We start from the raw sequence: 16,949 nt of genomic DNA, 5'->3' as shown, positions 1-16,949 counted from the left end.
AAAATAAAAAATTACATAAAATAATTAACACTTTCTGAGTGCTATGGACGTAATTTTACGTCCTTCAATTTCTTTTGAGAAATGCGACGGACGTACTGGTACGTCCATGATCTAAAAATACTTTCCTTTGGCTAGTCGTAGTATTACGTCCGCCGTTTTACCAGTGAAAGTTCTTCGTTCATTTTAGTTTTTAATTCTATCGCTAGATCACATATGAATCGAAAATGTGGGCCGATAGAATCGATTGTTTTGTTTCGGCCAACCTGACAGTTCATTCTACGAATGCTAGGTGGCAGTGTAGTTTTCAACTGCGCGATGTTGATGAAATGAACACATTTGTTACAACTTTGCGTACTATACATACTGGCTTACACATACATGATAGTTTAGTGCTGTACACAAATACACGGTACAGTTTTCTGATAGTAGGCTTATATGTTTGTAAGGATTGTTCTTGATATGAGAGAAGGAAAAATTCAAAACTTTTTTTTTAAATTTTGAATATTACTATCTAAGTTTGTTTTATTTTTTATTTTTATTTATTATTTTGAATGGGCAATCTTTTGTATTTATAAGCACTAACATGTATATGTTGGAATTATTTTGGGGGCTTTCCCTGTTTCTCTACCTGTAATCTGTGGGTTTGAAAAGTCCAAGGGGGCTTCCCTATCTTCAGTGTTCCCAAAGATAGTAGGTGTTGCATTTATTAGAGATTTCTGTGTGTGAATAAATAAATATTGTGGTAAATAAACATAAATAAGGTACCAAAAATGTCAAGTGATACAAGTGAAAGTAACTCGCGAAATGAATGTGATGATAGTGATCTGGACCCAGAATTTTTTTATCTTCAGATTATACAGATTCAGGTAGGATATATTCATGTATTGGTTTTTATGTATCGGCCTGATAGGGTTTTAAATTGACTGGCAGATGTGCAATCAATGTATATATAAAACTAAAAAGAATAGTAATGAAAATAATAAAAAGTATAATGCATGGTTTCAAAAAATTTATGTATGTATAAGTTTTCCTAATTTCAACAGTAAAAAATTATGAACATTGCTGCGCTATGGTTTAGTAGAAATCATAACTGTAATATAGAATCTTACATTTCTTGGTACAGAAGCAATATTTGTTGCACATGCATATTTTGCTTGTGATTTCGCATGAAGTCCTATAGTAATTAAAATTCATCATAAGGAAATTTTTCTTTTTTACATGGAAATCCTAATTCACTTTACTATTTTCCACAGACAGTGATGAAGAAAACAATTCTGAAAGTGAACCTGAGAGTATTAGAAGTGGTTCAGTACCAGGTGTTGGGGCAAGAAACAGAGGGCAAAGCAGAGGGCGAAGCAGAGGTAGAACAGGCAGGCTTTGTGACAGACGGAAAAGGAGACCTTGTAGCAGAGGTACAAGAGGCAGCAAAGTACGAAGCAGAAGTAGAGAAAACAGAAAATTACAAACAGATTCGCAAGATGGATGGACGGAAATAGATAGGATGCCTTCCATAAATGTGTATTCAGGGGAAACTGGAGTTATGCCAGAAACAGATTTGGATGAACACAGTGCACCACTAGATTTTTTCTTTCTCATTTTATAAATACAGATATTATCAAGCATATGAAAGAACAAACAAATTTGTATGCTTGCCAAAAAATAAACAAGAAAAACGTTTCAACCGAATCTCACCCAAAAGTAGATTAGCGAGTTGGAAGCCTGTATCTCTAGGAGAAGAAAATAAGTTTCTTGCTATAATTATTCACATGAGCATTTCTGAACGCCCTGATATGAAAGACCACTGGAGCACTACACCAGTGGTTTCCTGCAACTTTTGCCCTAATTTGATGTCAAGGGATAGATTTTTATCACTGTTAGCAAATTTTCATTTGAATGACAATGAGCACATGCAACAGAAAGGCGAACCTGGGTTTGATCCTCTGCACAAAGTGCGCCCACTCCTTGAACTATTGCGTCAGAAATATAGAACATCATTTCAAGTTGCAGAAGACATTACAATAGATGAAGGAATGTGTGCCTACAGAGGCAGACTGTACTTCAAACAATACATGCCACAAAAACCCAGTCGTTATGGGATAAAGGTGTACATGCTATCCGACTCAAAGACAGGGTATGTTTGGAACTACAATGTGTTTTGTGGCAAAGACAATGTAGTTACCGATGTTGTCATGCGACTACTGGATGACTTGGCAGGAAAAGGTCACACTCTATTTACTGACCGGTACTAGACAAGCCCTTCCCTAGCTGTGGAGCTAGAAAAAGTGCAGACAGGACTGGTCGGAACTGTTCAAAAAAACCGGCTTGGTATGCCTCGTGCACTTCATACTCCAACTTTACAAAGAGGGGAGCAAATTTTTCGTAGGAAAGGAAACTTGATGGTGCTTTGTTGGAAGGATAAAAGGGATGTGTACATGCTCACCACACAACATGAGGCTAAGATGATAACATATAATGACAGGAGGGGAAATGAGAAAATAAAACTTGCTGCTGTTGTCAGTTACAATGCTAAGAAGTTTGGTGTTGACCTTTCAGATCAGCGCATGTCATATGGAGCTTTCAACCACAGATCTGTGAAATGGTGGAGGAAGTTGGCATTTCACATGATCCTTATTGGCATATCTAATGCGTGTATTATGTACAACCAGGTAAAACCAAGAAAATTATCAATTACATCTTTTATTAAGCAGATTGCCAGTGACTTAGCTGTGTTCGAAGAGGACCCACAAGATGAGCCAAGTCGTTCTGGAGCTAGTTTGGCTAGACTCACGGGGAAACGAAAAAATTCCAGTTCAAGAAGGACAGAAAAAGAAACAAAAGAAGTTTAGAGTGTGCGCAGAAACAGGTAGATCAAGGACTGGCACAGCAATTCGCAAGGACACAACATGGCAGTGTAGTGTGTGCAAACTTGCAATGTGTATTGAACCTTGTTTTTCTCTGTTTTGAAGTGGATAACAGTGAAATTCAGTATCGACACATTGTGAACACAGTGAAAATTATTACTGTAATTTATTTTTTATATTTTCTAAAAAAAGGTTCTATTCAGAAATGTCTCTAAAAATTAAAAATTCAATATGTGTACTTATATATATTTTGTTTTGTAGAAGAAGTTACAAACTTTCAAAAAATGTTTAGTGCCCAATTATTATTAAAATAATTTTTTATCAAAAAATTATTAAAAAAGGCTTAAAATGGCCAGTTTTTCTAGAAGGGAATCCATTATTAAGCCCAGCACTCAAAGTGTTAAAGTACTATTACGTTTGTTGTCGGATTAATTAACCTAACGGATATAAGTAGGCATTTAACAAACTTACCCCTAATAATTTGACGTTGACAAGACAATACAATTGTTATATAATTTTATTGTAAGGCTATTAACAACTAACAGCATTATTTAAAAAAAACATAAGTTTTGGACCTAATCGCCATGATTTAGAAAGATTTTTTTTTAGGGACGGTGAGCCAAAGATAGGCTCTGGACTGTATCATATAAATTTATGTGTTTGAATATGTCCTTTTAATTACAGGCCCAAAATTTTTAACCTGTCACACGTATAAGTTCAAAAATGTGTGCGCTCCACTTAACGACTTAGCAATGACTGATCTACAGAATATAAACACCCACGCATTGAGCTGAGGCCACCAAGCCGAGCTACTGACTCAATCACAACTTCTCACCCCATCGCACTCCATGTGGTTCATTTCATTTAAGATGGGAAACTCCAGTTTTAGTGTATGTAACTATCATCATTTAATATTACGCATCTCTCAATAATCAAACGTTTCTCTTTGTGTTATACGAAACAAATTTAAAGTTTTTTCTTACTGTTTAATGAAGTTTTGTACATAATTAAGTCGCAGCATTGCAATCTCTACTGTTACCCAGTACTCAATTCTGTTAAACAAAACTTAAACATAGTTGAAGTTGAGTTAACTAATTAATTAGTCCATAGAACAATCTCCACGATTCGAGAATTGAAACTGACCAATCATGAACCAACCACTGCGATCTGACTTTGTTTGTTTACGTTTGATCAGTGGTATTGTCTCGCTCGTCGCTTTAAATGTCACGAGCTTTCACAATTTTATTTTCTTTATTTATGGAGGGTTTGAACCCCCAAAACACTCCCCTAGGTGAGTGGAATCCAATTAGTGTTGAGTTTTTTGCTGCAAGAAGAGAATCCAGATTTCCTGCATTTTGAATAATGTTTTAATGTACCAGCAATAAAACATACATGTCAGTTTTGGTACTTAATAACTTAAACCAAAATTTTTTTTTGAAGTGCATTCCAAGCCACTAAGCAAATAAAGGCGTAGCAAAAACAATCACAGCTCTTTACTATAACCAGCTACACAGTAACAAATGTATGCTTCTAACCTTAAGGCTCAATTATGTACAGAGTGAGTTTTCTAGCTGATTGGTTGTAAACCAACCTGTACAATTTAATCACTGATAGACTCTTTAATTCACTTTGGTCCAGAAAGTTAACCTAAAAAATAGTCTACTCTTATTGTCATTGCTGTATGTGGTGAAAGGTCATAGAATTCTTTATATTTGAAGAATAAAACCGATTTATGTAAGCAATGTTGGAATTGCATCATTTCAATTTAAACTGGTTATAATTATTACACTTAAAAATCTGTGGTTTTCTTCTGCTTTTGGACATCCATACATATTCCTCTTCATGATCCTACATTGCTTTAAAATGCCATTTATTTGTCAAATTTCTTAATAAAATGTCATAAATCTACCACACTATATCAAAAGACAATTTTCCAATTGTTTTACAAAATCTATAGTCTAGACGTGAAAAGAAATAAAACTGTCAAGCAGATTTTACATGACATAACTTAATTCTATTAACACAATAATTCCAATATTTACAAAATACATCATACAATCATACTACATATCTAGGACATATGAATATGTATATCATATGTAAGTTCATGTTACAACATTTCCTTATTATTTAAACTTTTCATCACATCAGTAAATATGCAATCACACAACATCCACCAGATTTAATGGAGATATTCTTTTGACTCCTGGACAAATGGTTTATGTTAAGACAGTAGGATGAAAACCAACCTCTGACATACTAATGTTTGTTGGTACACTGACAACTAATTTATAAAGCAATGTAATAAGAGTTTTTATATATATATATATATATATATATATATATATATATATATATATATATATATATATATATATATATATATATATATATAAACCTAAAAAGCCATTATGACAACTGTTTTCACGTGTACATAACCACAAGTGTATTTATCATTACTCATTTTTAATTTTTTGACATGTAATTATTTGTTTAGTGAACCTTTAGAATTTTGATACTAAGTTTACTTAGGTTGCAAGAGAATATAATTTAATCAAACAATCGAAACAGGATTGCATTTTCTTCTCAAGGGCAGCATCTTATATTTTTGATTAATTTTTTTCGATGTGCACATTGTGTTTTCAGACAAAAGAGGCAATCCAAAATCACGTTTAACTTTTTTTTCCATTTCATTAATTTTGTCTTGTGCAAACATTGTTGCCTCGCAGAGGAAAGTACTGTCCTCACAGATATATGATAAATCTATTAATCTATTAATCTGTACAGTTTCTCTAGAAAATTTTGTTGGTGTTTGATTATTTCCGATGGTAGAGATACATCATCAGGTGTAATTTGAGTTCTTTGAGAGGTCACGTCAGAGGTATTATTTGCTGAGGAAGGATTGCTGAATTCTTCCAAGGTGCAGAAACTGTTCTCTGAATCAAGCGTGATGTATGGAGTGGTAATGTATGCAGAATTTAGCTGAAGGAAACTCCAAGTGGGCAAAAATTCAAATACTGCACACATATGTTTGCAAGGAAATCTAAAAGTCATAAAGTCCATGCAACTACATGAGGCATCATCAAAATTAACATAGTACATTCTTTCCATATCTGTAGAACTCTCAACTGCAAAAATTCCACCTGAGATTTCTGTGATGGAAGTCCTTGGTGAAATCGTACTGAGCAGCACTTATCTTGGTGAGAACATGTTTTATAAAGTGCTGTGGTCGGTTCATCAGGTATGATGGAATATCTGAATTAAACTTCTTGATAGTAGAATTCTTGGAGCAGTATTTTTTGCATGCATCTGGTAAATAGTTATTTATAACAATTTTAAGCATTCCGGTCAAAGATTTGTCAGAATTGTTACACAGATATGAATGCTTTAGCACTTTATTTTGGCTTTCAATGCCATTGTTGGTATGAATTATAGTGACAAAGTCTTTTTCACTGAAGGCCTGTACCCACCTGTGCTTATGAGGTAGCCAGTGCAAAGCAATATAGCAGGATGCTTTCGGATTTTGTTGCATGATATTACTACTATTCATTATTTGTACATTTAGTTCAAACTCGTGCTCATTTCTTGAAGCTGCAATAGTGCGCCACATACTTAAAATCTCTTCTGCATCACCTGATGTAATCTTGCCACTCTTCCTGACCCACCTTAACCAGGCTTGCTCTTGTGAAATGCACATAAGTACACTGTGTTTTTAGGGAAGGTATTTTCAATCGCGTTTATTTCCATCTCACTAAAATCTGTCATCCAGAATTGTGATTGCCATTCAGGAAGCCATTTTTTAAATACATTCAAAGCTTCTGCAATGAGTGCTCTGCTTTCAGACTGCACAACAAATGTACCAACTACACTGTAGTCAACATTGGTCTTCACTACTAAAAAAAAAGTGGCAATGCATATTTAGTCGTTTTATAAGTCGCATCTAACAGACAAACACCACCCTACCGCAACAGCATCTTCTGTTGCCACTTTGTTTGGTGACAAAACAATAAAGGTGATGGCACATCACCATCAGCAACATCTGCATAGGGTCTGAAAAAAAAAAACAGTCCTCGCTGTTTTCAATTTTCCATTATTGTTTTCTGCAGCAGCTCTGGGTCAATTTGGTCTCGTTTCTGTAAAAACCTTGCCCTGTATACATGTGAGTAAATTGTGGAGTCTTCCGGGTAAAAGGATTTATTGAGGCTGGTAAGTATTTTATCATGAGAAAATTTTCTTTCAACATATTGTTTGAGAAGAAGTTTCACATCTTTAATGTTTGTAATGCCTTGCTCTGCTAGTCTTTTTATTTCAGTGGCAATGTCGGTATGTATTTTCTGCGTAAGAGCAGAGCCTGTTGCGGAATGATTGTGGGTTTCAGCACAACTTACTCTTACATACCAACGAAGGTAGCTTGTTAGGGATGTCTTTTTTCCCCAGTCTCCTTTTAATTTTTTCACCATCTGAAAGCAATGTAATTACATTAGTTATTTGCACTTTAAATGTTCAAATTATTTCAGAGATAGAGTAAGACTGAAAGGAAAGAAAACAAACATTGATGGTGTGTAGTTGTACCTAATATAAATGGACAATTCAATTGTAGCTGAAGTAGAACTATGTTATTCACTAACTGTAGTAAGTAATGATGTAATGGTTGGCTAACCTGGCAGTTACAAAGATGGTGAGGGTCTGTACACATGTATGTAGTACGAGATGATTGGAGACAAAATCAAACAGTGAAATAAAGAACAATACATGGCGCAGTCGGTACGATTAATATGACGAATATCTTAGATGTACGCGAACCAACAGTGTTCATCATTTGTTTGAATGTATATTATTAATAAATAGTGTCGGCCTATAGTGTCATTTGTATACAACATGGCGGCCTGTTTCAACACTCCAGAAAAGTTGTCGCTTCGCGGCAATTTAAGTGAAAATTGGAAGAAATTTAACCAAGTATTCAACATTTACTAGAAGCATCGGACTCGGTTTTACAATCAGAAACACGTAAAATCATCTTCCTCAACATTGTGGGTGAAGAGGCTTTAGATGTCTACAATACCTTCACTTTCACTGATGAGGAGGTTAAGAATAAATCGTTGGCAAATGTACTCAAGAAGTTTCAAACGCATTGTAACCCCAAGAAAAATATATTACATGTACGTTTCTTGTTCTACAACATAAGTCAAAGAAAAGGTGAACCATTTGACACATTTTTAACGGATTTAAAGACACTAGCATGTCTGCCAACTTGTACGATTTTCCCGTAATTTGTACGGAAAATAATTCATATTACGATTGTATGGAAATTCGGAACATCTTACGATTTTTTCCTGTTCAAAAATGCAGTATAATATTTGAGTGCCCATATAAATGTACCGTTTGAGCAGCATTTGTTATTGTTTAACAACATGGCGTCCGCGATAATATGAGAATAATGGAGTCCGAGAAAAATCGTTCCGAAAAGAAAGTAATTTTTGTAAGTTTCGTTGGTACACAGCAGGCTGGATGGCAACTGATCTTGCTAATCTTTTGTGCGGAATCAACGACCTAGGTCGTTGTGCGGAATAGTCATGAAAGTAATTTATGTGAGTTTTGTTGGTACACAGCAGGTTGGCTGGAGACAAGTGAAAAACCGTTTATGTACGAGTGCGGTAAATATTTTATAAGTTAGCGCTTGTACGAAACGTAAGATAATATAATGTCATAATGGCTACGAGTAGTGAAAAAAAATATGGACAGGTGTTTCGGTCATGTTACTCAGAATTATTTCCTTTCATTACTAAGAGTGAATAAGGCTCTAATTTTGCGTTTTGTATAGTGTTTGTCGTTGCGACATTGTTTCCCATGGCGGCAAGCACGATATTGACTATCACGTCGAGAGCTTGAAACATGCAAATAACGCGAAGCTTGCAGAAGAAAACAAAAAAATCAGTAGTTTCTTTTCCGTGAACCATAACAGGGACAGTGATGTGATTAGGGCGGAATGTTATTTTACAAGCTTTTTAGTGGAACATAACCTTCCATTCAGCCTCGCCGACCACGCCGGGCATTTGTTTCGAAAAATGTTCCCAGGGTCTGATATCGCAAAAATATACAACTGTGGGCGCACTAAAACTGCAGCAATAGTAAAAGAAATGGCTTCCAATACTACTACTTCAGTAGTAAAGTGCTTGCAAAGTGGCCCACATACACTAGCTACTGATGGAAGCAATGACACCAGTAATAAGTTATATCCTCTCGTGGTAACTTATTACAACCCTGACTGCAGGTTAGTAACTAGTTGTGTTTTGGCCATGCCTTCATTGGAAGGTGCTTCTACTGGTAAAAATATTGGGCAGTTATTGCTATCAGAACTTGAAAGTATGAATGTGCCAATTCATAATTGTATAGGTTTTGGCTGTGATAATGCAGCAGTTATGGTTGGAGTTAAAATTGGTGTTATTTCTGTATTAAAAGAAAAGCAGCCAAATTTAGTAGTCATAGGTTGTCTGTGCCACTTAATTAATTTGGCTGCAGAAAAGGCTTCTGCAAGTTTGCCAGTAAGGGTGGAAGAAATACTTGTAGACATTTATTACTTTTTGGAAACAAGCTCCAAAAGAAAGGAAAGGCTGCGTGACTTTCAAGGTCTCCATGATAATGAACTTTTAATAAATTGCAGTAACTTTTTATTTAACTTTCGTATTTTGGGTAGAGACGTGGTGTTATCAATACAAAATAAACACGTGTTTTCCGGATCACTTATTTTAAACATCGCGCCTTACAATCTTACTGCTTGCACTCCTAACAAGTTGGCAGGTATGCACTAGTGCGTGACTGTGAGTTAAAAGATGCTGACGACCTACTCCGAGACCGCATTGTATTCGGGACGCTGGATCGCCTGACCCAAGAAAAAGTTGTTAAAACTGGTGGGGCTTCTTTGGAAGACACAGTTCAACAGTTTCGAACTGTGGAGGTTACAGCTGCCCAGGCCAACCAGATACTGCAACCTAGTCAAAATGACCCGGATCACATCAGCATTGACGAAGCAAAATACAAACAGAACAATACTCAGAGGTCACCGCTCCTCTGAGACACCTGTTATGGAAGGATAGTGAATTTGTCTGGGATCATAGGTGCATGGTGCTTGCATTGAAAGATTGACAACTATATTAGTCACAGAGCCACTCTTGCAAACATTTGACGATGCAAAAGAAATTGTAATCCAAACCGATAGTAACAAAGAAGGCATAGGCTGTGTCCTCCTCCAAGACAGCAAGCCAGTGTGATATGCATCAAAGTGCCTCTCGCCAACAGAAGTAAATTATGGACAAATCGACAAAGAGTTTCTAGCAATTTTATTTGCTTGCAAAAAGTTCCATCAATATGTATATGGACACGAGGTTATCGTTCAAACAGATCATCAGCCACTGTTGTCAATAATGAAGAAAGACATTCACAAAATTCCATCCAAAAGGCTTCAATCCATTAAACTTAAGCTCAGCATATACAAGCTTAAATTAGAATACGTCCTTGGCTCAAAATTGTTTGTGGCTGATGCCTTGAGTAGGGCTTGCTCGAAGGCTGCAGTGAATGACATTGACAATCAATATGTCAGACGAAAGAAAAAGGATCTTTCAACAAGAAACAGACAAGGAAGCGGTCTTAAGGGAATTGAAAAAATTATTTTTGAGGGGTTGGCCAACTTCTAGAACTAAGGTAACAGATATTGCTAAGATGTATTACAAGCTGAGAAATGACATCACAGTAGAGGATGGACTAGTGTTTCTAGGGGACAGAATTGTTGTGCCCGTTTCTCTGAGAGGATTTGTGTTGCAAAATCTTCACCAATCCCATTTTGGGGTGACCAAAACGAAGGCCAGAGGTAAAACCCTCTTCTACTGGCCAGGCATGGATTTGGATATTGAAAACTACATAGCCAAATGTAGCTTGTGTAAAAGATTTAGTGCCCGGAACCCGAAAGAACGAATGATCTTGCAGGAACCACAGACACTGCCATTCTACAAGATTGCATGTGACATTTTAGAATTTGACTCCCGTTCTTATCTTGTCCTGTGCGATTATTATTCCAAGTGCGGTCAAAAGATGCACATAGCATTGTGAAGGTTCTAAAAATAATTTTTACTACTCATGGTATACAGAGTATTATTGTAACTGACAACATGCCTTTCAACTCTCAGCACTTCAGGGAGTTTAGTGAAAAGTATGGTTTCAAGATGCAAACTTCCAGCCCATACTAACCTAGAAGCAATGGCTTGGCTGAACGTGCGGTAGGCATATGTAAGAGCATGCTGAAGAAATGCAAACAGAGTCTACTTGACCTACACATCATGCTGTTGGAGTACCGCAACACCCCAGTGATGGGCTCGAATGCTAGCCCAGCTCAGCTTCTGTTCAGCAGAACACGGACCCAGCTACCGATACGTGACACATTGCTAAAACCCAGAGTCGTGCACACCTTCAGTGATGTGCAGTCACGGAAGGACACCCACAACAAAACATATTGTCTGTCATTTGTAAGAAGGGGCTAACCTACAAAACATAAACTTTTCAGGAGAGCAGAAAAACAAAATGAGCACACTGTAATGCATCACTGTATTTTAATTATTTATGGTTAGCCCCTGTCATATCTTAAAAACTATTAGAGATACAGTTATCCCCTTCTTACAGACCATGAAGGATGAAAGAAAACATGTATTTCTGCAGTTAACTCATTTTAAACAAAAATGTAAGATGGCCCCTTCTTACAAATGACATACGATATTATGATAAAAATGCTCAAACTAGAAACTTGGATCTTGAAAACAGTGACAATGTTGTTTACTGGGATAAGAGTGTTTGGAAACCAGCAAAGGTGGTTGGAGAAGAAGGAAGCCCACGCTCCGTGTTAATTCAAGATGAACAAGGAAAAATAAAGAGGAGAAACACACATTTAAAGAAGTCCTTGGTGAGCAGGGAGTACCAGCAGAAAGAACCACAGCAGAACTCAAATATGTACAACCAATGCTATTGGTCAGACAAACGTAGTGTGATGAGGATGAACCCAGAGCAGACTGTTCAAGGTAGTGGAAGGGGCGGCGAAGAGGAAGAGGAACACAGTGTCGGGAGTGAACAGGAAGAGGGGTTCAAACGATTTGGACCTGAACATAGGGAGACGGCAGGAGTGAGAATACATCGAGATCCGTTTGTTGAGTCAGCACACCAATTAAAGAGGATGACCAAGACACCGCATTACCTTGAGGACTACAGACTGAAATAAAAACTTCTTCACAGTGATGTTAACTGTATTAATTTAAAAAAGAAATCTTAGTTTTGTATAAAGGGAGATGTAGTAAGTAATGATGTAATGGTTGGCTAACCTGGCAGTTACAAAGATGGTGAGGGTCTGTACACATGTATGTAAGACACTAACTATTCAAAGTACAGAAGTTTACACTTCAGATTTACGAGTTACTTTTGGATTTTAATAATGTCGCTGAATTAAGTCTAGTCAAGTATTGCTTTTAACATGCTGACCTCTGTATCGTAGTTGGTTGGAGCACCAATTCCACTGTGTGGGGTTTTGGGTTTGAAGTAAGGTTAAGGCTGACCATAAAACTATTTGCCTTGAGCATACAGCGACTTACAATTGAGAAATGTCTTAAAATGCTGGAGTTTGTATCATACAACACATGTTACTGTAAGTTGGTCAAACAGTTTATTTTAACCAATTGTTAATTTTCCCTGGATGAAATGACACACAGTTACAGTAGATAATTACCATGAAAAAGTATTACCATGATAATAGTAAAATTTACTACAAACTAATACATTCAGTATAATTTCAAAACAAACTTGTGTGTAACTTTTGATTAATGTAAATACCGTGAATTGTTTTTTAGTTGCAGAATTACTAGAAAATGTGATGTTATTCAATTGTAACTTGTGAGCATATGGTGAATAAACATTGCTATGAATAGAGAAAAATTGTTACCTATTAATTTTTTTTCCATTTCATAATCATGTTTTAATTTCATAGTTTAATTTAAGGGTATTTCATTTTACTTTAATATGTTAGGCAATTTAAAAGCTTGTCAGTGTGAGGCTCAGCCATAAAGATCAGCAAGACCAAAAGAGAAAATGGACACATATTTCAGTCTTTGTAATGTTCAAGCTAATGTCAAATTTCTTCAAACATTATTGCTAGCAGGAAAAAATATAACTAATATTTAATGTATTTAGTATACCTACATTCTTGAAGAATGTAGTGTTTGGGAAATACTATTTAAGTAAGTAGCTAATAGCTGTATAGGTATAAGTGAAACAGGTATGTAACTTACGGAACGTTTCTTCAATTTATGATCAGGTGCTGAATATTCTTCATACACCCGCACACAGTTAACAGCCATAAATGCAGGGCATCCAAGTTTTTTTGTATTTTGTATACATAATCTTCGCTTAGCTGAATTCGGATGGTCAGACTAGAAAAAAAATAAAATACTGATGAAAGCTCAATTTAGGGTTCGAGTGATTTATATGTAATTCAATTTGAATAAAAAAATTATAAAAATCTTACAGACTACGTGTATTATTTAGTGACATATAAATACAATCATTTTTATTACTTGATATTGAGAACTGTCACTTAATTGTTTCATTTAAACATATAAGAATCCAAATGCAAAACAGCCCTAGTATATGATATAGGTATAGCAAACAATAAAATCATCTCACAGTGTAACATGTCCTCAAAAATGTGGTGCATGATTAAATATCATATACATAGCAAAAGTGCCATCGGAAGATGTGGCATGTTATAAAACATTTTTAACCACGTAACCTTACATTTATACACTTGTCTGTTCAACCATGCTATTTTCAACAGACTGTGTGCAATAGAACCATAACACATAATGTGGCAATGTTCTGCAGCAAAAAATACAAAGAAAGACACCTATCAAATAAAAATAAAGCTAAAAAGGCTTTCACAAGGTAAGAAACCCCTTTGTTATATTAAAAATGGGTGACACTCAAATCTGTAAATTTCTAAAATGTGCAAATTTTCTGTTGTGCTATATGATTAATATCTACATTAATATTAAACAAAACGTATTAAAATTTATCATGGTTAAGTAGTAGAATAAAAACCAAAAATGAAATAAGGGAGGTATCCATAGAAAACCTTTAATTTTAAATGCAATAATCTAATAAATTCTGGAGTGGTTAAAAAAGAATATGGTTTTCTTTGGTACCTAATGTAAAGTGCACTCTTGCGAACCATATGATTTTGAAATCACAGTCTGCCAATCTCTTGCATCAGTAGGTAACTACTTACAATTTAACTCAAATTATCTTACTTCGATTCAACTGACAACATATCAAATTAAAATGTTTCATATTTTTAATTATTCACTCAAAGAAAATCAACAAGAAATCAAAAGTGGTTAGATTAGCTGGACTACGCTATAAATATGTAATGTCAGATTGATATATAAAAATGTTTACAAAAATGAACATACAAAAAGAAATAACTTACCAGTTGATCAGAGGTTTGTTTTGAGCTGTAATATTTTGGACCCTGTGAACACTGCATAAATGTTCGCTTCTCAATTGAAAATGGTGCCCCAAAAAAATCAATTTTTGGCACATTAATGCCACGGTGATATTTAAAATAGAAATTTGGCTCATTTATATTTTCACCTGTAACATATAAATAGAAACAATTATTTATATTATGTAATGTGCATTGCATATAATCTAAAATCTTGATATGTAATGCCAGTCTGATGTAATACATGCCAGACAGGCCATTTTTAACTTGAATTTAATGAAATTACTGTAAAATTGTTGTTGCTCTCTCTCATTCTACACCAGAGGGGCAGAACATTAAAAAATCAACAGTACCAGAGAGTCAAAAAATAAAGAAATGAGAGTAGAAGGAGAGTAACAGAAAAGAAAAACAGTAACACAGTAGCAAAAAAAATCACTGCGGCCAAGGGGCTAAAGTAATTAATAATTGTGGCTGAATATGTTACATTAAGCTAATACTATTGTAATATTTAATTGAAATTGCAGTTAAACAAGCTAACCAACAGTCTCCAATTTGAACTATTTTTAAAATTAAAACTATTGTCAGCTTGTTCTGAGCCTTCAGTAACTGTTTTAATGTCTTAATTATTATTTAAAGAATTGGCAAAAGGGTTTAGCAAGTAAGTTTTATGCATGTACAATATTAGTGAATAGGGCGCGGGGAATGCGGGAGGAGAGACATTTCCCTCCCTCGTTCACCGCCATCTTCCAGCAGTTCTCTCCAACTCACGATCCGGGTCAGACCTGAGGTCCCGTGGGGAGCCATCAACTTTGCATTTCACTGATTTTGGTCTTACTGGTAATTTTAAGTTACAACCTAAACCTCTTTCATGAGCCCCCCACGTGTACCCGGGCCATTTTTAGCAGAGCCGGGCTATAACGACCGCCTTAACTTAACCCGTCGCGTGCGCGTCGCAGAGTTAGCAATTATACGGTACTGACCGACTCCAGCCACCATTCTTAACTTTAAGGAAGCCATGCATACGTCTGCCAGTTACACCAGACTAGACTGCAAAACGACTTTACAGCCACGCTTTCGGAGCCTTCTCTCAACAGTTAAACTTCCGGGGTTGGCCGTAATCCAACCAGAAAACCCACCTCTCCCGAGACTGCCGCGAGAAGGGTGGATGTAGTGCTTTGTTTATGTGCAACGTTACAGTGTGTTTAAGTTCAGTGTAATTTTTGTGACGTAGCATGTTCATGCCCTGTGCATAACGAGACGCGCCATGAATAAAACGCACGTTCTCAGCAAACTATTTAATTTAATAGTTCTGACTATCCTAGCTAGGCACCAGTGTTTTATGCTGTCTAGGGAGTGTGAACCTGCTGCTCAGTAACTAGGGTACACCCTCTGCAAGCCGCCGAGCCTAGTGAAACACACTGGGGCTGACGACCCACCAAGCAATTGGCCGAGTTTGCAAACTAGCCTGGCGTCCTCCCAGAAAACTTAACTAAATATTAATTCACTCATTGAAATATAGGTGATGGCATATGTACTTGCAGTGACAAATATATTTAAAAAAAATTATTATTTTTGGTTTAAGTTTACATTACACGTAGTTAGGTATCATAATGATATTTAATTTGGGAATTAAGTAATAAAAATAAGATTAACTTACTTGATGCAGCATGCACTTCACTGTCTCTGATAGAAAAATAATAACCCGCAACTTTCAGTTCATTACAAAACCGATCATATGCTTCTTTTGACTCAAAAAAACCAGATACTGTTTCATCTTCATTTACTGAATAATTCTTTAAATTACTTCTTGCTAATTTTAAGAATGACATCTTATAAGTTAAACCCGCGCATTTGAAGAATAAATAACAGAAATTTATATTATTTTTTACCCAAATAAATTACGTTATTATTCAGGCCTGAAAGGAGAGGGGGTTTTCAGCTCCGAAATCCGTGCCGCTACGTTTCACGCAATTGCCGCTAGATGTCTCTCTAATTTGCATTAAAAAAGGTAAATCAAAACAGAGTTGTATGCGCAATGTGGTCGATTTGTAATGTATTACGAGTGTTCGACAATTCATGTATATAATTTTTCATTTAAAATGTGTTTTTTAAATTTTATATTAGGTGATGATAATATGTAACAAAAATATGTATGTAGGACATTGTAAATATGATATAATTATTCAGAAACTTGTAGGGCGATTGTGCAATATTCAAACATAATTTCACATGTGTGTTAATTCCCGCCATTCGAAATGGTTTACTGTTGCGTGCCAAACTGCACGTCTGAGTCATCAAAATGTGACAAAAATGTGACATCCCATACATCTATATATATAAAAATGAAACCCGTTTTCCTTGGTCACGGCATCACGCGTGAACGGCTGGACCAATTTCACTAATTTTATTTTTGTTGTGTTTGCTATGGTCAGGAGAAGGTTCTTATAAAAGAAAAAATTAAGAAAATTGTGCGGAAAATTAGAAAATTTAAGAATAATGAATTCCTATTTCCCTTGGTCACGCCATCACGCGTAAATGACTGAACCGATTTCACTAAT

General features: G+C 35.7%; 1 protein-coding gene across 2 annotated transcripts in view; it reads right to left on the bottom strand.

Moving 5' to 3' along the window:
- The window catches only part of LOC134530548 (uncharacterized), a 34,709-nt gene extending 18,333 nt beyond the window's left edge, over positions 1-16,376 (bottom strand). Inside the window, exons 1-4 of one of the 2 annotated variants that reach the window (XR_010074835.1) lie at positions 16,049-16,376; positions 14,377-14,540; positions 13,181-13,321; positions 5,559-7,321 (exon numbers count right to left, since the gene is read on the bottom strand). The gene's annotated coding sequence lies outside the window, so the exon portion shown is untranslated. Of the gene's footprint in view, positions 1-5,558; positions 7,322-13,180; positions 13,322-14,376; positions 14,541-16,048 lie in introns of those variants that run through there. The other variant, XM_063365474.1, reaches the window with a different exon arrangement.
- Between the last annotated feature and the right edge of the window lie 573 nt (positions 16,377-16,949).

The sequence above is a fragment of the Bacillus rossius genome, chromosome 3 (assembly GCF_032445375.1).
Source record: "Bacillus rossius redtenbacheri isolate Brsri chromosome 3, Brsri_v3, whole genome shotgun sequence".
NCBI lineage: Eukaryota > Metazoa > Arthropoda > Insecta > Phasmatodea > Bacillidae > Bacillus > Bacillus rossius.
Note: the sequence above shows the minus strand (reverse complement) of the source record. Positions and strands in the feature narration are given on the sequence as shown.